At 47.3% G+C, this 25,734-nt stretch overlaps 1 pseudogene; it reads left to right on the top strand.

Annotated features, from left to right (window-relative positions):
• LOC148138686 (uncharacterized) overlaps window positions 1-24,368 on the top strand; it is a 42,993-nt pseudogene extending 18,625 nt beyond the window's left edge.
• The last annotated feature ends 1,366 nt before the right edge of the window (window positions 24,369-25,734 follow it).

The raw sequence follows: 25,734 nt of genomic DNA, 5'->3' as shown, positions 1-25,734 counted from the left end.
ACACAGGCTCGTCCACATCATTACTGTCGTCGATTGGGTGAGTCTGTTTGAAGAAAAAGCAACAACTGGCAAAAGCGTGATCTCAAAGATCTAGGGTCAATATGTCACTGTTAGAGTGAAGGGAAAAGCGGGCAGGTTTAGGGATGCCTCGCTGATGAGGGACATTGCAGCTTTGTCCGGAAAATGAAGAAGCATACAGTGGATCTAAGCTATCCGTATCTTCTTCCAGCCCAAAAGACACGATCAATATGTGGAGATCTTATAATCTCTCAGGTCCTTGCAGCACTCCTGATCTGCAGAACTCACTCCAATGCCTGTTACTCTCCTGCTCCAGTTCTGAAAAGACTCGCTATCTGTGTAACATCCTCCCGTTGCTATCTCCCGCCCTGTCAATGTAAACTCCTCCAGTTTCTCCATCTATCTCCTCATTTCAATAACATTCTCCAGCTCTTACACTCCATCTGTGTAAACGTCACACTGCCTACAACCCTTCCCACTTTGACCAAACTGGAGGAGGTTACAAATGCTCCCTTACCTATGAAACCGTCTTCACCTAAATTGCTGTGCTTATATCCTGAAATATCTGCCCAATTCCACACCCACCATATGCAAATCATCTCCAGAACCTAAGCCTTTCTATATCTATAAACATCTTCAGTCACAACTGCTCTTCATATATCTATTTTTCTTCCAATCTATCTAACCGTCTTGATCGCCATAATCGGCTTCATTCACCAAGAACACGGCTGTCTGTGTAAACCGCTCCATCCTACCAACATCCCTATCTATGCAAACAACTCCATCCCTCCCAACCTCCCCATCTCCACAAACTCTTGAAGGCCCTACAGCTCTCTGCATTTCTGTAACACCCGGTGGCTCTCTGGTCCTCCCTTTCTGTGAAACCACCTCCAGTCCCCACATCCCACCCAATCTGGGTCCTCTGCTCCAGATCAGACCATTGCTGTCTCTGTTACCTCCGACAATCCTCGCAAACCCTTCCTATTTGTATATCTTCATTCGGATCCCATCCTCTCCAATTTTCTGTAACCCTTCCTATTTGGAACATAGAACAGTTCAACGCAGTAAAGGCCCTTCGGCCCTCAAAGTTGTGCTGACCTTTTATCATACTATAAGATCAAACTAACCAACATACCCTACATTTAACTATCATCCAGGTGCCTATCCAAGACTGACTGAAATGTCCCTAATGCATCTGACTCGATTACCACTGTTGACAGTGCATTCCACGCACCCACCAACCTCTGTGTACAGCACTACCTCTGACATTTCCATGAAACTTCCTCCAATCACCTTCAATTTATTCCCCGCATTATAGCCATTTTTCACAATGGGAAAAGTCTCTGTCTATCCACTCTATCTATGCCTCTCATCATCTGGTGCACCTCCAACAAGTCACCTCTCATCCTTTTTCATTCCAATGAGAAAAGCCTGATCTCGCACACTCTTTCTTCAAATGACATGCCCTCCAGTACAGGCAGCATCCTGATAAATCTCCTCTGCAACCTCACTAAAGCTTCCACAACTTTCTGATAATGAGGCAACCAGAACTGAACACAGTATACCAAGTGTTGTCTAACTAGGACTCGATAGAGCTGCAGCATAACCTCATGGCTCTTAAACTCAATCACCCTGCTAATGAAAGCCAATACATCATATACATTCTGAACAAGGCTATCAAATTAAATGGCAATTTTGAGAGATCTATGGTCTTTGAACTCAATATTCTTCTGTTCCTCCACACTGTCAAGAATCCTGATGTTTTCCTGTAAAGTTTGCCTGTGGAATCCTTCAATCTTAAACCCTCCCTATCTTGGCAACATCCTCCAAACCCTACAGCACTCATAAACTGTGAAACCTTTTCAAGTCCTGACAATCCACCTCAGCTCTGAAATTTCTTATATTAGCATGCAACCCTCAGAATTACTGAAGTTTCTTTTTTCTATTGCAATATTCCTAATATCTGCAAAATTCTTCTGTCCTGATATCCCTCACTATCTCTGTAACTGCCATCGTCCTTCAGTATCCTTCTGGGGAACATTGCAGAGGAAGGAAGGGTTCTAGAGTCCGGGTCATGTTACGGACGTAGGAAGGGCTGTAGAACCTGTAGGATGGTACAAATGTAGGAATGGATGTCAATCCTACAGGAGGTTAGAGGGAACGGGATTCTTAGAGCCTGCAGGAGTAACCGGGAATGGGTTGTTGAACCTGCAGGATGTTTAAATTTGAATGTCTTACTGTTTTTGATCGGACTATTGGGCTGATCTCGCTGTCCTATTTATACAAATATTGGCCAGAATGGCTAAGCACAGCTTTAGGTTCCCAGGCTGGGAGATGTGATCTCAGATGTGAATCTATTTGCTGTTCTGACTGTGTCCCTGACAGTGACCTAGTGCTGCTCTGGTACAAAGCACTCTCCGTGCATGTGGTAACCTCCAGGTCTATGTGACTGAGCAGAGTTCACCTCATCAAAGTCTTCATTTGGAATGTTCTTTTTCCCCCATTCTTTTCAAGTGGCAGTTTTGCTAGATGCAGGAATCGGGGATTTTCCATTTTGAGAGAATGAAAGCTTTATCATTGGGAACTGAGAAGCCTTCCGAAATAGGATAGCTGCAGTCCCAAGACAGGAGACGTATGCCTGTTAGGGAAAAAGGAAAGGTTGGGAGGTGTGGAGAACGCTTAATGATTAGAGAAACTGAGGTTTTAGTTAGAAAAAGGAGCATATGTCAGGTATGGACAGGAGAGATAGTGTGAATCCTTAGAGTGGAAAGGCAGTAGGAGTATAATAAAGAGGGAAATCAGGACGGCAAAAAAAGGACATAAAATAGCTTTGGCAAATAGAGTTAAGGAGAATCCAAAGGGTTTTTATAAATACATAAAGGAATAAATGGTAACTAGGGAGAGAATAGGGTCCTCGACGTTCAGTAAGGCACGTAGAGCTGCAGGAGATGGGGAAATACTAAACAAGTATTTTACATCAGTATTTACTGCAGAGAAGGACATGGAAGATATAGAATGTTGGGAAATAAATGGTGACATCTTGAAAAGTGTCCACATTACAGAGGAGTAGGTACTGGATGTCTTGAAGTGTAGAAAGGTTGATAAATCCCCAGGACCTTATCAGGTGTACCATAGAACTCTGTGGGAAGCTAGGGAAGTGATTGCTGGGCCTCTTGCTGAGATATTTGTGTCATCGATAATCACAGGTGAGATGCCAGAAGGCTGGAAGTTGGCTAACGTGGAGCGACTATTTAAGAAAGGTGGTAAGGAAAAGCCAGAGAACGGCAGGCCGGTTCGCCTAACGTCAGTGTTGGGCAAGTTGAAGGAGGGAATCCTGAGGGATAAGATTTGCATGTGTTTGGAAAGGCAGTGGAAAGGCAGTAGGAGTATAATAAAGAGGGAAATCAGGACGGCAAAAAAGGGACATAGCTTTGTGCGCGGGAAATCATGTCTCAAGAAATTGATTGTTTTTTTGAAGAAGTAACAAAAAGGATTGATGGGGGCAAAGCGGTGGATGTGACCGATATGGACTTCACGAAGGTGTTCGAAAAGCTTCCCCATGGGAGATTGGGGAGCAAGCTTACATCGCATGGAATAAAGGGAGAACTGGCTATTTGGATACAGAATGGCTCGAAGATGGTGGTGGAGGGTTGCTTTTCAGACTGGAGATCTGTGAAGTGGTGTGCCACAACGATCAATGCTGGAGCTATTATTTTCATTATATATACAAATTATTTGGATGTGAACATAGGAGGTATAGTTAGTAAGTTTACAGTTGACACCAAAATTGAAGGTGTTGTGCACAGTGAAAAACGTTACCTCAGATTACATTGGGTTCGTGATCAGATGGGCCAATTGGCTGAGGAGTGGCAGATAGAGTTTACTTTAGATAAATGTGAGATGCTGCATTTTGGAAAAATACATCTTAATGGTAAGGTCCTCGGAACAAAGGGACCTTGGAGTGCAGGTTCATAGTTGCTTGAAAGGAGAACCGCAGGTAGATAGGATAGTGAGAGGGTGTTTGGTATGCTTACATTTACTGATCAGAGCATTGAGTAGTGGAGTTGGGAGATCATCTTGTGGCTGTCCAGGACATTGGATAAGCCACTTTTGGAATATTGCATGCAATTCTTGGCTCCTCCCTATCGGAAGGATGTTGTGTAAATTGAAAGGGTTCAGAAAAGATCTACAAGGATTTTGCCAGGATTGGAAGATTTGAGCTACAGGGAGAGGTTGAATGGGCTGGGGCTATTTTCCCTCTGATGTCTGACGCTGAGGGGTGGCCATGTAAAGGTTTATAAAATCAAGCGAGGCATGGGTAGATATAACGACAAGGGCTTTTCCCTGAGGTACTAGAATCCAGAACTGGAGGGCCTAGGTTCAGGGTGAGAGGGGAAAGATATAAAAGGAACCTAAGGGACAACTTTTTCAGGCAGAAGGTGGTGCATGTATGGAATGAACTGCCAGAGGAAGTGGTGGAGGCTGGTACAATTACTGCATTTAAAAGGCATGTGGATGGGTATGCGAACAGGAAGGACTGAGAGGGATTTGGGCCAAGTGCTGACAAATGAGATGAGATTGTGTTAGGATATGTGAGTGGCACGGACAGTTGGATCGAAGGCTCTGTTTCTGTGCAGTCCATCTCTATTACTGTAAATGCTTTCCACTGTCCATTTCCAGCCATACACTTCACTGTTTCCCCTCTTTACCTTGGTCAGTCCTCCTCTCAAACACGCGTAAATGCCTTTGGTTGTGATTGTAGGGTGTGCTTTATGGTCGCTTTAAAAATCCATCATCTCACTGAATTCCACTACACTACAATTTCCCAGAGGATATCTCAGTGTGACATTACTCCTTCACTCAGCGTCATCACCCAATGGTCGATCTGAGATAGTCGCATCCCTGGCCATTTACACAATGTGTTCTTCAAAGAAACACTGACACAAAGATTCAAACAGGATTTTGGAGAACATCACTTTTGCCAATGTGACTGTCCCAAATTACACAAAGACTGAAGTCTCCCAAAATTATTACAGTGCCTTTGCATTACAGAGGAAATCTGTCGACAACAGATTTCCTTTCTTAAAGGATATTGAGCAGTCAGATGAGTATATCGGACACTGACATTAAATTCTGGGTGAACAGTCTGGTGAGAATAACACGAGGCCATCACCTCTCCCACTCGTAGCTCAACCATCACTGAGTACTGATCCATTAATCAAAGCCCTTTCATCATGACCATTGATTGATTCTGAAACTTTCCAGCACTCTGATGATATCACTCAGTCTCTCTCCATGTGGTATCCCTCACTGTGTGGGTCTAATTGCTGCCTCTGTCAGCGCCTCTCGCTGTTGCAGCTACTCCAGATCCTGAGCCAACAGAAGTCTCCACTGCAGAGAGACGAGGCAGCACAGGCCAGGCATGGAGACTGGGGTTTTCCAGATAACTGTGGGACTCCATGCCATTCTCCATGTGTATCCCTCACGGCATAAAACTAATTTCCCATTTTGTGTATTTCTCGGTCTCCTGTAGGCAATCAGGATGTTCTTGTCTTAGCCGAATTCCTAACTCCTGTCTCATTAATGACCACATCAAACATGGTTGGTCAGCCAGAGACAGATAGAGAGGGAGACCTGGAGCCGTCAGTAAATCCTGCAGCCAATAAGATCACTCACAGTAAACAGCACAGGGAGGAGTTAGTGGCCTACTGTATTTACAGCTGGTAGACAGGACATAGGTACAAAGCTGGGCAAGTTGCATTTACATTCTAGGTGTCATTTCCGCCATCTTGTGAGCATCCTACTCTCACCTCTGCTGTACTGGTCCTCCCTGAGACATCTCTCACTCTCTCTCTCTCACTCTCTGTCTCTTTGTCTCTGTCTCTCTCCGTCTCTCTATCTTTGTCTCTCTATCTCTGTCTCTCTATCTGTTTCTCTATCTCTTTCTCAGTCTCTCTCTGTCTCTCCGTCTCTCTCTCTGTCTCTCTCTCTCTACACCCCTTCTATTACACCCTCACTTTCATTTTCTTCCTCTCACCCCCTCACTCTCATTCACTCTCTCTCCCACTCACTCTCATTCTCTCTCACACCCCACACTCTCTCTTCCCCTCACTCATTCTCTCACACCCCCCACTCACTCTCAACATCATCCCTTTATCTCACCGGACTCTCACTCTGCCTCGCTTACCTCTTTCACAACTCTGTCTACGGCTCGCCCTCTATCTCTCCCTATCTTGCTCTCCCTCCTCTCGATCTATCTATTTTTCTCACTCTCACTCTCTCTTTCGTCCCTTTCTGGCACTCTCTCTTGCTCTCTCAGTCTCTCTCTCTCTCTCATTTCCATATCCTTTCCCTCACTCTCACTTGCACCTCTCTCTCTCTCTCACCCCCCTCTCGCTCTCTCATCCCTCTCTCTTGCTCGCAACTCTCTCCACTCTCTCTCATCCCCATTCTCTCTCATTCCCATTCTCTCTCTCCCCTCTCTCACTCTCACCCCCTCTCTCTCTCTCCCTTTTGTCTCTCTCCCCCTTTCTCTCTCTCCCCCTTTCCCTCTCTCTCCACTTTCTCTTCCCTCTCCCTCCCCCAATCTCACCACCCTCTCTCTACCCTCCCTCTCGCCCCTATCACTACACCTACTTGCTCGCCCCACTCTGTCTGTCTGTCTCTCTCTCTCTAGACACCTCTCTCTCACGCGCCCCTGTCTCTCGACCCGCTCTCTCCCGCCTCTACCTCTCTCTCGTCCCCACTCTTTCGCCCTCTCTCTTGCCTCCTCTCTCTTACCCCCTCTCTTGCCCCTTCTTTCTTGCCCCACTCTTGCCCCCTCACTCTTGCCTCCTCTCTCTCGCCTCCTCTCTCTCGCCCCCTCTCTCCTGTCCCCTCACTCTCATACCCGCACTCTTGCCCTCTCACTTTTGCCCCCTCACTCTCGCCCCCTCACTCTCACCCCTGTCTCCCACGCCTCTCTCTCGCCCCATCTCTCTCGCCCCTATCTCTCTCACCCCGAACTCTCGCGTCTTTATCTCTTGCGTCTCGATCTCTCGCGGCCCTCTCTCTTGTGCCCCTGTTTCGCTTGCACCCCTCTCTCTCACGCCTCTCTCTCTCGCGCGCCCCTCTCTCTCACGCCACTCTCTGTCACCCGACTCTCTCTCGCCCCCTCTCTCTCGCCCCTCTCTCTCTCGCCCATCTCTCTCTCGCCCCACTCTCTCGCGCCCTTCTCTCTCGCGCCCCTTTCACCTCTCTCTCTCACCCTTCTCTCTCACCCATCTCTCTCTCGCCCATCTCTCTCACCCGACTCTCCCCGTCTCACCCCCGTCTCTCCTCGTCTCTCCCCGTCTCTCCCCTCCGTCTCTCACCATATCTCTCACCCCCGTCTCTCACCCCCGTTCCTCAGCCCCGTCTCTCACCCTCTCTATCCGTCTCTCCCCTCTGTCTCCCCCGTGTCACCCTGTCTCTCTCCCCATCTGTCCCCCTCTCTCTCCCGTGTCACCCCCGTCTCTCACCCCCGTCTCTCCCCCGCCTCTCCCCCCGGCTCTGCCCTCGTCTGTCCCCCTGTCTCTCCCCTGTCTCCCCCCCTCTCTCTAAGCCCCTCTCTCTACCCCCTCTCTCTACCCCCCTCTTTATACCCTGTCTCTAGACCCCTCTCTCAACCCCCTCTCTCTTCATTCGTCTCTCTTCCTCCCTCTCTCTTCCTCTTCCCGCTTTCCACTCCTCCCGCTCTCCTCTCTCCCCTCTCCCCCTCCCCTTTCCCTGCTCTCCCCTCTCCCATTTCCCCCCTCTTCACACTCTCCGCCCTCCCCTCCCCCCGCTCTCCCCTCTCCCTCTCTCCCCCCTCTCTCCCCCTCTCTCTCTCACCTCACTCTCCCCCTATCTCTCCCCCCTCTCTCTCGCTCCCTCTCTCTCGCCCCCTCTCTCTCGTTACCCTCTCTCTCTGCCCCCTCTGTCTCTCGCCTCCTTCTCTCACCCTCCCCTCTCTCTCACCCTCCCCTCTCTCTCACCCTCCTCTCTGTCTCACCGTCCCCTCTCTCTCACCCTCCCCTCTCTCTCTCCCTCACCTCTCCCTCCCTCCTCCTCTCAATCCCCTCTCTCTTTCCTCTCTCTCACTCCCCTCTCTCTCTCCCTCCCCTCTCTCTCCCTCCTCTCTCCCTCTCTACCTCGCCTCTTTCTCTGCCTCACACCTCGCTCTCCCTCCACATTATATCTCCCTCCCCTCTCTCTCCCCCCTCTCTCTCCCACCTCTCTCTCTCGCCACCCTCTCTCTCCCTCCCCTCTCTCTCCCCGTTCCCTCTCCCTCTCCTCTCTCTCCCTCCCCTCTCTCTCCCTCCCCTCTCTCTCACCCTCCCCTCTCTCTCTCTCTCCCCCTCTCTCTCCCTCCCCTCTCACTCCCTCCCCTCTCTCTCACCCTCCCCTCTCTCTCTCTCCCCCTCTCTCTCCCTCCTCTCTCCCTCTCTACCTCGCCTCTTTCTCTCCCTCACGCCTCGCTCTCCCTCCACATTATATCTCCCTCCCCTCTCTCTCCCCCTCTCTCTCCCACCTCTCTCTCTCGCCACCCTCTCTCTCCCTCCCCTCTCTCTCCCCGTTCCCTCTCCCTCTCCTCTCTCTCCCTCCCCTCTCTCTCCCTCCCCTCTCTCTCACCCTCCCTCTCTCTCTCTCTCCCCCTCTCTCTCCCTCCCCTCTCTCTCTCCCTCCCCTCTCTCTTTCCGCCCTCTCTCTCCCTCCCTCTCTCTCACTCACCACTCTCACTCCCGAACCTCTCTATTCCTCCACTCTCTCGCCCTCCACTCTCTTCCCTTTCCTTCTATCTCACCCTACCCTCCCTCGCCCTCCCCTCTCTCCCTCACCTCCCTCGCCTTTCTCCGTCTCTCACCCTTCCCCCTCACCGTCCCCTTTCTCTCGCCCTCATCACTCTCTCGCCCTCCCCTCTCTCCCCCGCTCTCTCCCTGCGCTCTCTCCCTGCTCTCTCCATCCGTCTCTCGCTGCTCTCTCCCCCTATCTCTCTCCCCGCGCTCTCTCCCCGCGCTCTCTAGCAGTTCTCTTCCCCCGCGCTCCCCTCCGCTCTCTACTCCCAGTGTCTCTTCCCCCACTGTCTCTTCACCCCGCTCTCTCTTCGTCCCGCTCTCTCTTCGTCCCGCTTTCTCTTCGCCACGCTCTCTCTTCGTCCCGCTTTCTCTTCACTCCTCTCTTTCTTCCCTCGCTCTCTCTTCCCCCTGCTCTCTCTTTCTGCCGCTCCCTTCCCCGCTCTCCCTTGCCAGCTCTCTGTTCCCCATGCTCTCTCTTCCCCCAGCCGTCTTCATCGCTCTTCACCCCGCGCTCTCTTCCCCCGCTCTCTCTTCCCCCGCTCTCTCTCCCGCCCGCTCTCTCTTTCCCCCGCGCTCTCTTCTCCCCGCTTCTCTTCCCCCGATCTCTCTTCCCCCCGCGCTCTCTTCCTCCCGATCATTCTTCCCCCAATCTATGTTCCCCCCGACCTCTCTTCCCCGCTCTCTCTTCCCTCGTGCTCTCTTCCCCGATCTCTTCCCACCACACTCTTCTCCCGCTGTCTTACCCCCGCTGTCTTACCCCCGCTCTCTTCCCTCGCTCTCTTCCCTCGCTCTGTTCCCCGCGCTCTCTTCACCGCGCTCTTCCTCCCGCTCTCTCTTCCCCCGATCTCACTTCCCCGATCTCTCTTCCCCCCACTCTCTCTTCCCACCTCTTTCTCTTCCCCTCGATCTCTCTTCTCCGATCTCTCTTCCCCCGCTCTCTCTTCCGCCGCTTTCATCCCCCCGCTCCCCTGCTCTCTTCTCCCCATTGTTCCTTCCCCACCGTCTCTTCCCCCACTCTCTCTTCCCCATGTGAGAAACAAAGCCCACTCACATCAATAATTTCAGTCCGAGACCAAGTATCTGAAACAGCAGCGTTGTTTTATTTGTACAGCTGCAGGTGGGTGTAATGTCTGACGCCTCGAAAGGCATTGACAAAATACACACCAAACCCCAATCAACTCTGCAATTTATACATTTTAAATTCCCATATTTTTGTCTCATTTTACTATTTGTTTCTGCTTCACTTACGTCACTCATTTCCTTAAGACTTATCCCACAACTTCTGTTTATCCTGTCTTGTCCGTGACAAACTCTTATCTCTGACTCCCATAAGGGTGTTTGACGTCAGTCTACCGTAGATTATTGATTAGGCATATCTTTTCTTCGATCAGCATCTATTTCCATCCAGAGGCCACTTTGACCTCTTTGATTAGGGTTTGTTCCTGTGTCTCCGTGTAAGTGGGGAAACAGATGTCTTCCTGTTTGCCCATACATCCACCATTGTTCTGTAATCACGTCTCATGCTAACATCTCCTTTCTTTTTGCTGAATATATATTTTCTCATTCCTGTTCTGTATCAGAATTTATAGTTGCAGAAATAACATTAATTCATTTATATTCCACAATTTCCCCTTTTTCTTTTCATTACTATCTGTTATCTTCTGCATTTTTGTCTCTTTTTTTTTAAACATTGTTCCCGAAATTCGCAAGCATCATTTCAGAGATTTCATCCATCTTAGTCTCACTCATCTCCTTATTATTTAGTTGATAATGTTCCTCTGTCTGATTCCCTCTCAGGGGCATCTGTTTCAACAAGGCTGTTTCAATCAGCATCTGGGTGAGCCCTCGTATACAGGGTATGACACAACAGCCAATGGCCACCAATACCCCGACTACTACTATCAGGGAAGTAACGATCGAAACCACCACCCCCTGTTTCTGCTAAAATCATATCAAGGGCTATTCTGTTTTCCCATGCCATCCTACTTGTCGCATCAAGCTGTTCTGATATTCCTTTAACCACATCTCTTGTATAATATATAAATCGCTGTTGATTATAGAAAATGTAATTTATCCAATCTACATTTTTATTTATTGTTACCCACCAAAAGAGAGCTGACTCAAAGACTGCTGCAATCTGGTTACGAGCTTTGAATTCATCAGGTACTCCCCTAGGAACTCCTACCGAATCAAGATAAATCCTGTCATCGAAAGAAGTATCTAACAGTAATCTCTTACCCCTTCCCTTTTTCCCTACTATCTTTTCCTTCTCAAATGCCAAGGTAAATGGAATTGCCAATTTACAATTGCGCATATCCCTTTCCAATCCGGAGGTAGGGCGGGTGTCAATATTTTTCCTCCACAGTACCACCACAGATCCGCTCGGGGAACCTTTAATGCTGAGTAGTTCCCTCCCTTCTCCGTTTCGGTAACATTCTTAATCTCTGTACATAATTTCAGCTCCCCCAAATCTCTCGACCGACTTGTACCTCGCCTGTGCACACACGACATGTGATTTCCAACTGCGGCGGAAAATGTCGGAGGGGGGGAACTTTTACATCTTTCTTCTCCAAGGGAGGGAACATTAGAGATAGGGAGGTACAATTCCTATCATTCCATGCAGTCTCATCCTGGTACAGGGCTATCATACATTTCATGCCCTTACTGTTTCGCTTCCACCCGAGCGGAAAGGGAACCACCTGGGACACTGGCCTACCGGAGGCACATCCATAGCAATTGCTTTTGTTCAGACTTTTTACAGTATACTTTACCCATTCAATCCAGGCATTTGCATCCCCGTACCCAGTCTCTATCTCGATGGTCTGTTTCAAATCCTTTACCTCTATAATTTTTACTACTTTAGGATCATCGGGAGGGGTGAAAGGTTGTATCTCATTACCCAGTAATTCTACCCGTTTTCCCTGTCCTACGCTAATTCGAAAACAACAGCCCACAAACTCCTTCCCATTTGCTTTCATTTCAATCCCAAATGTTTCATTTAATTGTATCTCATAATTGCCACCCCCCAAAACTGCTTCGTGCCATGTGGTTTTCCTTATCGTTAAATATATGGGGTTACACTTTTTATCGGGACAATTGCATGCTGGTCGGAAGGGGGCCTGGTGTATTGTGACAAGACCATTATACCAGGTACCATCCCCGAGGCCATCCCCATAGCACTTAAGATGTATCTCTGAGTTGCGGTATTGTCTCTGATTAACTACATTCCCACAATTTACTGAGCTACATACATCAGTGTCTATTACTGGTGGATTATCAGACTCCGGAACCATTAATAATACATATGAAAATGATATGTGACAAAATCCTAATACCAAGAGCGCTAGCATCATGACTCTAAACATACGCAGCATTCTAATCATTATGCTAAAACACAAAAAGGCTTAATATACAATCTTACAGAAATAATCCCGTGCTCGCGTCGCCACTGTATAGTCAGTTACTCAAAGTCTCTTTAGTCTGAGTGTCAGCGGGTCTTGCGTTGATTCGGCTGTCCAGACTTCTTCCTCAACTGGAGGGTCCACTGGCCCTTTGATCCGAGTATAATGAGTCCAGCCTTTCTCCGCCGTCCTTATTGCCGTTTCGGGAGTCAAAAGAGCCTGATACGGCCCTTCCCAGTCTGGCTGCAGCTTAGTCTCTGTCCATGATTTTACTAAGATCCAATCTCCTGGCCGGATGGGATGAACAGCAAATTCAAGGGGCGGAGTCTGTGCCAATAGACCCTGTTTTCTGAGGAAAGATAAAGAGGAGGACAAGCCCAGTATATACTTCTTTAAAAACAAATCTTTAGTTTCGGGAATTGGCAATTCTCCCTGCGTTCCCAGATAAGGTAATCCAAATAAGATTTCATAGGGGGATAGTCCCAAATCTTTCCTCCGCCAAGGGACAAGCCCAAAAGGCATCCTTTAAATCTATCACACTAAACCATTTGTGGTCATGAGGGATCTTACTTAATAACGTATAGGGGTTTGGCACCACTGGGTGTCTGATCTGTACTATTCGATTTCATGTTCTCAAATCCTGCACTAATCGATAAGTTCCTTCAGATTTCCGCACTGGTAGAATTGGGGTATTATAAGGAGACATACATGGCTCCAACAGTCCATCTCTAATCAGTCCATCAATTACTGGCTGCAGTCCTCGTTTACCTTCTATGGGAATAGGGTATTGTCGTTCACAGATAACGTCTCCTTTCCGTTTTAAATTTATTAAAAGGGGAGGGATCTATAGTTTTCCACGATTCCCTTCTCTAGCCCATACAATAGGTTCTATCTTTCTCTCTGCATCCTCTGTCAACATCGCCAGTTGTACAACTAATTCTTTTTCCTGAATTCCAATCTCCAGTCCTAAAAGGATAATTAAGTCTCTCCCTAGTAAGTTGCTTCCTATATCAGGGATATACAGTAGTTCCCCTGTGACCCTATCCTTAGGACCTTCTATCATCATAGGTTCAAATACTGGAACAGTAAATCCTTCCCCTTTTACCCCTGAAACAAAGAAACAATAATTGACCGTGTTAACATTTCTACCTTCTTTGTTTTAAAATTCAGCAATGACCGTGCTGCCCCCGTATCTACTAGGAAGACTGCCTCTTCCCTACAGGGTCCCACCTTCAAGTTTATCAAGGGTTCCTGGTGGGCCCCCGAGGGCAGGAACCCCTAACACCCCTATTCTTCATCATAATTCATAAGCGGAATTGCCCTTTCTTCCCTTTGTAGATCGGGACACCCCCGCTTAAAATGCCCTATCTTTCCACAATAATAGCATCCTGCCTGTGGAGACTTCCATCTCTGCCCCTGTCGCTCAAACCCTCTATCAAATGTTTCCCCTTGTCCTCTCCCTCTTCCTCTTCCTCTCTGTCCTACATGCTGCCTCCTGCCGCTCCGGTTGCTCACTATTGGTTCCATTCTTTTCTTAAATACCTCATCCACTGTAGCTCCCGTCATTTTCGCCTTCTGTTTTTGTCTCTCATCCTCCCTCTTTACAAATACTTTCTGTACCTCTCTCAACAATTCATCTAATGGTTTTTCGCTCCATCCTTCTATCTTCTGTATCTTTCTCTGTATATCTGGCCATTCTCTTGTCACAAAATGTACTTTCAACAGACCCTGTGCCACTGGGTCCTCAGGGTTCATTCCAGAGTATTTCCGCATTGAGTCCCTTAATCTTTGCAAGAAAGCTTAGGGAGTCTCATCTTTCTCCTGTCTAATTTCAAAGGCTTTAATCAAATTCTGTGACTTCGGAACTGCCTCTGTTATTCCTTTTAGAATCAGGTCTTTCAATTCCCTCATTTCTTCTCTATGCTCCGGGTTTTGATTTTCCCACTGGAGGTCTCTGAGGGGAAACTTCACCTCTCCCTGTCCAGCATCCCCATCTCCAATCGGGTGTTTCCTGTCCCATATTTTAATGGCAGCTCCTCGTATAAGTCCCCTTTCCTCCCCAGTAAATAGTATATTCAAAATAGACATTAATTCAGCCCAGGTATACAGACTGGGCCCCAAATATTGATCAATTTGTTCAGACAATCCCACCGGGTCCTCAACCAGGACCTTCATTTCCTTTTTAAATGTTCTGACCTCCCCACTGGTGAGGGGGGCACTTACACACCCAATCTCTTTGTCCCCTATGGGTACCTCCCGAAGGGGATAAGTCGTTACGTTCTTCCCCTTTTTCTATTTTTTTAAAGAAATATTGCAATATTTCTAGCTCCCCATAACTTCAAACACCAATTCATCAATTCATGCTTGACTAACCTTTAAAGCCTGTTCCTAACTTATAAATATATTTATATATATTTACGTTCATTTCTTCAGTATTTAATAGTTAAAATGCAAAATGCATACAGTTCCCAATTTTGCAATTCACTGTAATTACCCAGTTTTAGTCCTTTAATTTAGATCCAAAATTAGTTTTCTTAAATAGTCCTGACCGATCATTGCTCAATGACAATACTATAGGTCGTAAAATAATCAGAGCTTGCCTTAAAATAATTTGTCTACTCAAGTGTTTTTCAAAAAAAAACTTCTAATGCATGAACAATGGCTGAATCCAAGGTCACAGATATTAACCATAGAATTTTGCTTTTATTACAATCTAATGTTGAACTGAAACTTCAACAGTCCTCCATAAATCGCTTTTATGTAAAGATAAAAGAGATTAGTTAGAAACTGATAGTAAGGCAGTCATGATCTGTAAAAAGAACAGGAGTTATCATTCTTTTTTTTCTTCAAAATCTCGATAGAATCCTTAACCTTAAAAGAAATCATGTTAAGTTTCCATAACAAAAATCAGATTCAAAACAGTCCTGGAACTTAAGCTCCAGGAAATAAAACACAAACATTCCATCACCAACAAACAAATGTTCACTCAAACCAAATCACAAAGGGTTAAACTTCCTACCAGCTGTACAACTCTTTACATTCTCTCTCTCTCTCTCTCTCTCTCGCACATTGACATATAAACTCAGATATTCACAAACCTAGTTTTCGTCCGATCCGTACTTTGGCCAGAAGACAGCGGGACGAAGAATGGATTCCTTAGTCCATACAAAGCAACAATATTTAATCATCTTTCTCCCTTGTACAAGTATTATTTTGCCAATTTCCACAACATCCTGCCCAAAGGACTTTCCGGAGGAATGTTGTAAGGGACCACGCCTCCATTTCCATTGCCTTTTCCTTACTTTGTTTCCCCGGAGGCTTTTTCCTTACCCACAGCGCAATCCATATTGAGTTCCTTCGTTAGTCCCTTATTAACTACTAAAACTCAATCCCGGCCACCAAGGCAATACTTAAAAGTCAATTTTCTTACCTTGGTCTGTGCACAGAGTTGCTTGGCCCCTTTTATCACCGTATCTTCAATCGAGCTCCTATCACTGTCTGATTCAGATGTCTCTCTTATAGGATTCACATCAGTCACCCAAGGGAGCAGACCAAACCGGGACACGAGACCGCTCCTCAATGGGGAACGGGACGCGTCTTCCCAGTGTCCAAGGCCAGCCACTCCCCCCGGTGATGGAAGAAAATCCCGGACACGAGCCCCCAATTGTGAGAAACAAAGCCCACTCACATCAATAATTTCAGTCCGAGACCAAGTATCTGAAACAGCAGCGTCGTTTTATTTGTACACCTGCAGGTGGGTTTAATGTCTGATGCCTTGAAAGGCATTGACAAAATACACACCAAACCCCAATCAACTCTGCAATTTATACATTTAAATTCCCATAATTTTGTCTCATTTTACTATTTGTCTCTGCTTCACTTACGTCACTCATTTCCTTAAGACTTATCCCACAACTTCTGTTTATCCTGTCTTGTCCGTGACAAACTCTTATCTCTGACTCCCATAAGGGTGTTTGACGTCAGTCTACCGTAGATTATTGATTAGGCATATCTTTTCTTCGATCAGCATCTATTTCCATCCAGAGGCCACTTTGACCTCTTTGATTAGGGTTTGTTCCTGTGTCTCCGTGTAAGTGGGGAAACAGATGTCTTCCTGTTTGCCCATACATCCACCATTGTTCTGTAATCACGTCTCATGCTAACATCTCCTTTCTTTTTGCTGAATATATATTTTCTCATTCCTGTTCTGTATCAGAATTTATAGTTGCAGAAATAACATTAATTCATTTATATCCCACACCCACGTTCTCTCGCGCCCGCTCTCTCTTCACCCCGCTCTCTTTTGCCTCCGCTCTCTTTTCTCTCCACTCTCTCTTCCACGCACTCTCTTCCCCACGCTCTCTCTTCCCCACGTTCTCCCTTATCTCCGCTCTCCCTTCCCCCGCTCTCTCTTCCGCCCGCACTCTCTTCTCCCGCCCTCTCTTCCCCGCTCTCTGTTCACCCAGCTCTCTTCCCCCTCCTCTCTTCCTCCGCTCTCTTCTCCCCGCTCTCTTTTCCTCGCTGTCTTACCCTGCTCTCTTCCCCACGCTCTCTTCTCCCACTCTCTTCCCCGCTTAATCTTCCCTCCACGCTCTCTTCTCCCCGTTCTCTCTTCTCCTCGCTCTCTCTTCTCCCTGCTCGCTCTTCACCCCGCTCTCTCTTCCCCCTGCACTCTCTTTTCCCCTCGCTCTCTCGCCCCCGCTCTCTACGCCCCCCGGTCTCTTCCCCCACTTTCCTCCCCCCGCTCTCCTGCCTCCACTCTCTCCCCACCCGCTCTCACCCCAGGTCTCTCTCCCCCTCTCTCTCTCTCTCTCTCACCTCTCTTTCTCCCTTCCCTCTTGCCTCCCATCTTTCGTGCCCCTCTCTGTTGCTTCCTCTCATGCTCCCCTCTGTACTTTTCGTCCTTTCTCTCTCTCTTCTCTCTCACCATCTCTTCTCTCTCGCGCACGCGACCCCCAACCTCTCTCTCTCTCTCTCTCGCTGTCCCTTTCTCCATCTCCCCTCTCTCTTGTGGGAAGTGAGAAATGTAGTTTCTGCAGGCGATATAGAAGTGTAGTTGTTGTAGGTGGTAGTGGAATGTAGTTTCTATAGATGGGGGTGGGGTGTTGCGGGAGTGAGCGGGATTCTTGTAACATGTAACATACTTAAGGCTAAGACTTTAGTCTGATTTGTAAGTGAGTTCTGTTTCTCACAATTGGGAGCTCGTCCTGGATCCAAAACACCGACCGCCCGACATTCATTGGACGACGGGAAAGGTACACCTCGCCGATTTCGGCCATCTCCAACTCCCTTGTTTGCCGTTCGCAGTTTGGGCGAGTATGATCCGGACTGGGAGACCCTGGAAACAAGGTGGGCACACGCGGCGGGTTCGGTCGGGCAACTCTTGTGTGGTATTTGCTGCAGGAATTGCCGCGGGATGGGGCACACCGAAACGACCAGGTAACTCGGTGCACAGACCAAGGTAAGAAAAGAGACCTTTAAGTATCGCCTTAGTGGTCGGGACGTACAAAAGTACGGGGAATTGGCGATATTAAATTAAGCATATATCAATGGAAAATAGCCCGTGTCAGAAGGGCTAGTAGCTGAAGGGCTACTGAGGGTGCACTTCGTAACTAACTTATGGCCAGACGTCCAGAAAAACATTCAAAAGCTAGAGGAGTCGTTGTGGGAAGCTCAAAGTGTCTGTGAGACACAGTGTCTGTGTGTGTGTGAGTGAGAGAGAGAGAGCGAAAAGAGCTGTGAAGCTAGTAGAAAGTTTAACCCTTTGTGATTTGGTTTCAATGCACATTTGTTTGTTGGTGATTGAATGTAAACAGTTTAAGTCTCAAAAAGCATATAATTGGCCAGATTAATTAAATTTGCAATAATGGGAGGCAAGGGGAGTTGCCTGTGTAATGATCAATATACAAATAACGATAAAGGGGGATATATCCCGCCCGACAGTCCTTTGGAGAAAATGTTGGGTAATTGGGAACACAACTCCCAGACACGGGAGAAAGATAAGGTTACAATGATAAACTGTTGTTGTTTCGTTTGGACTCGAGAAAGTATTAAGGCGCCTGTTTTTTTTTTGGCCCAAATATGGGTCCGATTAGGATTGGCTGTGTCAAGATCTTAATATATATGTCAATCGAAAAGAACTGTACAGTCTTAAAAGAGTCCGATTATGCGGCGTGTTGGATAGGGAGTGCGGGAGTAAAATTATGTTCCATGAATACGGAGGAATCAGGGAAAGAACAGAAAAAGAATGAACAAGGGAAGCCACAATGGGATCCCTTAACGTTTTTGCCGCCCCCATACACTACACCCTGGAACGAGCCTACAGCTCCCGAAGTAGAACCGAGTCCAGACACAGAAAGGGGAACGGACTTTGAACTAAAAGATGCAGAATCTAGGGGGCTCAGAGTCACTCGAGCCACCACGCGTAAAGGAGGGGCAGAGATATTGGAAAATGCAAAATTATGTCCCTTATGAGAGGTTCCGATTGGTGAAGGTGCAATCGGATATGTAAATGCTCTCTTAACGAGCAGTGAAGTTAGGGTCTTTAAAAAGGAAATGAAAAGTTTAATAGAGGATCCAGTTGGACTAGCCGAACAATTAGATCAATTCCTAGGGCCTAATTTATATACCTGGGGAGAACTGATGGCAATTTTAGGAAGGTTATTTTCAGGGGAAGAACGAGGTATGATTAGGAGAGCGGCTTTAGAAGAATGGGAAAAGAAGCACCCAGTTGGGGAAGAAGGGGCCCCAGCAGAACAGAAATTCCCAAATGTTGACCCTCATTGGGAAAATAATGACAGAGAAGATTGGGAGTCAATGCGGGATCTATGAGAAATGGTAATATTAGGAATTAAAGAGGCGGCACCTCGATCACAAAACTTTGTTAAGGCCTTTGCAGTACGACAAGAGAAGAATGAAACCCCTTCTGCATTTCTTAAAAGGCTCAAGGAAGTATTCGGGAATGGACCGCAATAATCCGGTAGCACATTGACTCTTAAATGTCCAGTTTGTAACTAACTCATGGTCGGACATATAAAAGAAATTACAGAAATTAGATGGATGGAGTAAAGGACAGATGGAAGAACTGTTACGTGAGGCACAGAAAGTGTATGTGAAAAGGGAAGACAAGAAGCAGAAACAGAAAGCCAAAATGATGGTAGCGGCAGTAGAAGAAATAACAAAGAGAATGGGATCAAGGGATAACAGGAATGGTAGGGGAGGACACGAAAGACAAGGGTCGGATACCTGGGAAAGGAGGCAACAGGCAGGGTTGTTACCATTGCGGCAAAGTGGGGCATTTTAAACGGGAATACCCGGAATTAGCACGAGAAAGGGAAGCTGTTTCCTTAATTACTTTAGAGAAGATTAGGGGAGTCAGGGGTTCCTTCCTCCTGAGACCCACCGGGAAACCTTGATAAATTTAAAGGGGAGGAGGCAGTATTTATGATGGACACGGGAACGGCACGGTCATCCCTAAGTTTTAGACCTACCGGTGTTAAGTTGACTAAGGAGTATCTTAAGGTTTCTGGAGTAAAAGGCGAAGAATTCTTGGTTTAAAAATTTGTTGCTGGAAAAGCGCAGCAGGTCAGGCAGCATCAAAGGAGAAGGAGAATCGACCTTTCGGGCATAAGCCCTTCTTCAGGAATAAGGAGGGTATGCCAAGCAGACTAAAATAAAAGGTAGGGAGGAGGGACTTGGGGGAGGGGCGTTGGGAATGCGATAGGTGGAAGGTTAAGGTGAGGGTGATAGGCCGGAGAGGGGGTGGGGCGGAGAGGTCGGGAAAAAGATTGCAGGTCAAGAAGGCGGTGCTTAGGCTGAGGGTTGGGACTGAGAAAAGGTGGAGGGAGGGGAAATTAGGAAATCAACACGGACGTATATTATAAACAGACTGACTCCCACTGCTACCTAGATTACAACTCTTCCCACCCTGCCCCCTTTAAAAACGCCATCCCATATTCCCAATTCCTTCACCTTCGCCGCATCTGCTCCCAGGAGCACCAATTCCAATACCGAACAACCCAGATGGCCTCCTTCTTCAAAGACCGCAATTTTCTCTCAGACGTGGCTGACGATGCTCTCCACCTCATCTCCTCCACTTCCCGCTCCTCCGCCCTTGAACCCCGCCCCTCCAATCGCCACCAGAACAGAACCCGACTACTCCTCACCTACCACCCCACCAACCTCCAGATACATCAGATCATCCTTCGACATTTCCGTCACTTCCAAACGGACCCTACCACCAAGGATATATTTCCCTTCCTACCCCTATCAGCGTTCCGGAAAGACCACTCCCTCCGCGACTCCCTTGTCAGATCCACATCCCCCAACAACCCAACCTCCACTGCCAGTACCTTTCCCTGCAACCGCAAAAGATGCAAAACTTGCGCCCACACCTCCCCACTCACTTCCCTCCAAGGCCTCAAGTGATCCTTCATATCTATCAGAAATTCACCTGCACTTCCACACACATCATTTACTGAATCCACTGGACTCGATGTGGCCTCCTATGCATTGGGGAGACAGGCTGTCTACTTCCAGAACGTTTCAGAGAACACCTCTGGGACACCCGCACAAACCAACCTTACCGCCCCGTGGCTGAACATTTTAATTCCCCCTCCCACTCCGCCAAGGACATGCAGGTCCTTGGCCTCCTCCATCGCCAGACCATGGCAACACGACGCCTGGAGGAAGAGCGACTCATCTTCCGCCTAGGAACCCTCCAACCACAAGGGATGAATACAGATTTCTCCAGCTTCCTAATTTCCCCTCCCTCCACCTGTTCTCAGTCCCAACCCTCAGCCTAAGCACCGCCTTCTTGACCTGCAATCTTCTTCCCGACCTCTCCGCCCCCACCCTCTCTCGGCCTATCACCCTCACCTTAACCTCCTTCCACCTATCGCATTCCCAACGCCCCGCCCCCAAGTCCCTCCTCCCTACCTTTTATCTTAGCCTGCTTGGCATACCCTCCTTATTCCTGAAGAAGGGCTTATGCCCGAAAGGTCGATTCTCCTTCTCCTTTGATGCTGGCTAACCTTCTGCACTTTTCCAGCAACACATTTTAAGCTCTGATCCCCAGCATCTGCAGTCCTCACTTTCTCCTAGAAGAATTCTTGGTGCCTATTTTTGAACCAACCGTAATCAAAAGAAATGATGAGGAAGTGATAGGACAATTCCCGAAATAGGAAGTATTCTATAAGGTAGGGATTTGATTATATCGTTATAGAAAGATTTGAAATATTTCGGACACCTTATTAATGAGGGCTCTAGGTGCATTAACCCCGAGAGAATTAAAGGGATAGTATAACTGCCCCTTCCGATCACCAAACGAGAATTACGGAAGTTCTTGGCGCTGGTGGGCTATTGTAGATTATGGATAGAAGCATACGCCCAGAAAACGAAAGGGTTATATTACAAATTGACAGAATCTGAACATGAAAGACTGTGCTGGACAGAAAAGGGAAAGGAAGGGTTATATGAGTTGAAGCGTAGTTTACTACAAGCTCCGGTGTTGGCCCTTCCCTCCCTAGATAAACCATTCCACCTTTTTGTGACAGTAAATGATGGAGCAGCCTTAGGAGTGTTAACCCTGAAAGGAGGGGGGAAGAGACAGCCATAGCCTTCCTGTCTCGGGAGGATGGCCTGAATGTATACAGGCAGTAGCAGCCACTTCCATACTGGTACAGGAAAGCTGTAAACTTACTTTTGGAGGGCCGCTAATCGTTGGTACCCCCCATCAAGTTAGGATTGTGTTAAACCAAAAGGCAGGGAGATGGTTGACATATTCACGAATCCTAAAATACAAAACCATCCTGATGGAGAGAGATGACCTTGTTTTAGCAACAGACACCTGTTTAAATCCAGCTACATTCCTATGGAAGGGAAAACCTCTGGACAAACGAGAATTAGAACATGACTGTCTGGATATCATGGAGTATCAAACCAAAGTTAGACAGGACCTAAAGGATATCCCCTTACATGGCGGGGTTAGACTGTTTATAGACGGGTCATCAAAAGTAGTAAATGGAAAAAGATAAATGAATATGGAGTGGTGGAAAGTATAGATTCAGACCACGGTAGCCATTTTTCTTCTAAGATCCTACAAGAAGTAATGGCGGGATTAGAAATCCCTTGGGAATTCCACACTGCCTTCCTCTGGACGGGTGGAACGAATGAATCAAACCTTAAAGAAGCAATTGTCTAAGCTAGTCCTACAGACTCGATTACCATGGACAAAATGTTTACCTATCGCGTTGCTACGCATTAGGACTGTGCCTAGACGTGATATAGGCCTCGCTCCTTATAAGATGATGTTTGGATTACCTTTCTTGGGTGGAAGAGGGGAATTACCAACTGTAGAGTTCAATGATAAGTTTTTAAAGAACTATATTGTGGCGCTTGGCTCTTCGTTGTCTGTTCTTAGGAAGAAGGGTCTGTTGACCCAGACACCTCCACTTGAGATCGCCGTACATCAAATACAGCCGGGTGATTGGGTCCTGATCAAAACTTGGTAAGATACCTAACTGCACCCAAGCTGGTAATGCAGACCGCTCCTAACCATCCTGACTAGTGAAACAACCGTCCGAACTGCTGAAAAATGGTGGAGTCATCACACTTGTGTTAAGGGCCTGGTGGACGCTCCTTCCCCTTCAGCAGAGTGGCAAGCTCATCCTACGGACAACCCTCTGAAAATCAAGCTGATGAAGAAGAATAGACTGAGATAAGAGACTATTGATATTGGTTAAAAAACCGTATCCCAATACAATTGTAAATGTTGCATGGACTCACTCCTCCCTGGTAGTTAAAGCATTAGGGAATAGACAGATAGGGGTTGTGAGCTAAAATGAGTGGTCAGCTTTATATTGTCACGATAAAACTGGCGTTAGCTGCCAAGGGGGGCGGGAAAAAATCATTTTACCGCTTTATGTCAGAATTATGCTAAATTAAAGGGACATGTCGACTGTTGGGTATGTGCGGAGTTCCCACACCGTGGGGAATCCGGAATTCCTCTCACGGTAATACCACTTACCAAACAAGAAGTGTACGATGCACAACAATTTGACTCAGGCTCAAATGATACAAAATGGGAATTTGAGAGGGGTAATTATAACTTTGAGGGATGGTTCCCTCGACCAGCCCCGAAAACTCCGGGTTCTATTGATGGCCTTAAAGTCTCCCCACCGAAAGGAGCAGTAAATACCACTTGTTTCTGTATTCAGAATGATACCGCACCCTTCCGATTGGGAAAATCATCTTGTGTCTATACCAGTCAAGTCACTGCCACAACCATTCCCCGAATATTAAACGGAACATATTGGGAATGAGGCCTGGACGCCTATCTATTTATTCCCGGGGAAAAATACATTCGCGTGACTGAATGTACAGGAATGCATGCATGTTATGATGTTGATGAAACACTGCCTCAAAGCCAGAAAGGCTGGAATGGCTGTTGCTACCTCGCGTATATAAATCCCCACTTGAGGCTGTTAAAAGGAGCCCCAAAAATACCTCGGAATAAATAGGGAAGAAGGCGGGAAACCAGGGAAGTAACCAATGGGATCGGCTCCTCTGGGCTTTGATACCTATGTATGGGACTGCTCGAGCAGGAGTATAAATACAAAAGTTGGCAGCTTCCCTGGAAGAGTTAGCCAACAATACTGCTGATGCGTTAACCGAACCCCAATCACAAATAGCAGCCATAACGACTGAAATGATTGCCACCAGACTAACAACCCTTCAGAACAGGATGGCTCTGGATTACATTCGAGCAGAGAAGGGTGGTACCTGTGCAGTAATTGGAGAGGAATGTTGTACGTACATACCTGAGGTCTCCTCTAACATTACTTATATCTCCAAACATGTGCGAGACAAAATCGCCAAGATAAGGCAGGCTGGCAATTGGTACCAGAACGAAAAAGGATGGGAATGGGGCAATTGGGGATTGACTGGTTGGGGAAGGTGGTTAGTCAATCTCGCTATCTATGGAATATTGATATTAGTGGGTCTGGTAGTAGGGTTCAATGTCCTAAAATGGTTAATGAGCCGACTGATGACATCCCTTGGGGAAAGAACTCAAATAAATCATCAGATGCTTGTACAATCAGCAGGTGATATGCAACAAAGAGAAAGCCAAAGAATGCTTCTAGAGTTCAAGTGACGAACAACACAAATGTAAAATGTAAGATTGTGAACCTCATAGCCAAAAGGCTACGAGGGCAGACCGTAAGAAATGAATTAAAGGAGACTTAATAATCCCAGAAACAACAGATTTTAAAAAAGAAAAGGGGAAATTGTGGGGAGTGAGAAATTTAGTTTCTGCAGGCGATATAGAAATGTAGTTGCTGAGGCTGGTGATGGAATGTAGTTTCTATAGATGGGGGGTGTTGCGGGGGTGAGCGGAATTCTTACAACATGTAGCATACTTAAGGCTAAGACTTTAATAAATATAGAGGGTCTTTTAAAGAATTAATTTTAAAGAAATAGTTTGAAGCTAGGAAATAACTATGGAGTGTTGTAGCTGACAACAAAAGAAGCAGTAGGGGTATTTCACTTATCGTATGATAAGGAAACTGGACAAAAGTAACAAGGAACAGAGAATGCAGACATACAAGGACAGCCGGATAGCCAGATAAGAAAAACTGAAGAAAAACAAGTGAGGTAACCGACTTATGACAGGATGAAGTTAGAAAAGGGAGTCGTGATTCAGAAACTTGCAAACTGAACAAAATTAGTACACATGTTCTGTGACGGACGCATTTCTGCTGGACTGCAGAGGCGTCCGGTACTTGTAAGACAGTAATAAATTGTTCTTGTTTCCAAGGCTTTGTCTCAGGCTGATTTATGAGTGAGTTCTGTTTCTCACATTCTCTCCCTCCCTCTCTCTCTCCCTCCCTCTCTCTCTACCACCCTCTCTCTCCCCTCTATCTCTCTCCCCCCTCTCTTTCTCACCCCTGTCTCTCTCCCTTCTCTCTCACCACGCAATCGCACCCTGCGCTCTCACCCCGCCCTCTCTCCCTCCGTCTGTCTCCCTCTCTCTCACCCTCCCCTCTCTCGCCCTCCCCCCTCTCGTGCTCCCCTCTCTCTCGCCCTCCCTCTCTCCCGCCCTCCCCTCTCTGCCGCCCTCCCTCTCTCGCCGTCTTCTCTCTCTCTCTCGCAGCCCTGTCTCTCTCTCGCCGCCCTCACTCTCTCTTGCCGCCCTCTCTCTCTCACCACCCTCTCTCTTTCTCGCCACCCTCACTATCGTTTCTCCTCTCTCTATCGTCCCTTCTCTCTCTGTTACTCTCTCGCACCACACTCTTTATCTCTTGCTCCCTCACCCTCTCTTGCCCCCTCCCTCACTCACCACCTATTCTCTCTCTCTCTGTCCTCTCTCTCTTTCTGTCACTCTCTCCTCCCGATTTCTCTTGCCCCCTTCCTCTCTCTCTCTCTCCTCTCTCTCACAAGGTCTTGCCCCCTTTCTCACTCTCACTTGCTCTGTCTGTCTCTGTCTCTCTCTCTCCGTCTCTTTCTCTCTCTTGCCCCCT

This window comes from Chiloscyllium plagiosum, unplaced genomic scaffold, assembly GCF_037043375.1.
Source record: "Chiloscyllium plagiosum isolate Xiang-an unplaced genomic scaffold, Cpla_swu_hap1 HiC_scaffold_39, whole genome shotgun sequence".
NCBI classification, from domain to species: domain Eukaryota; kingdom Metazoa; phylum Chordata; class Chondrichthyes; order Orectolobiformes; family Hemiscylliidae; genus Chiloscyllium; species Chiloscyllium plagiosum.
This window is presented reverse-complemented; position numbering and strand designations above follow the sequence as displayed.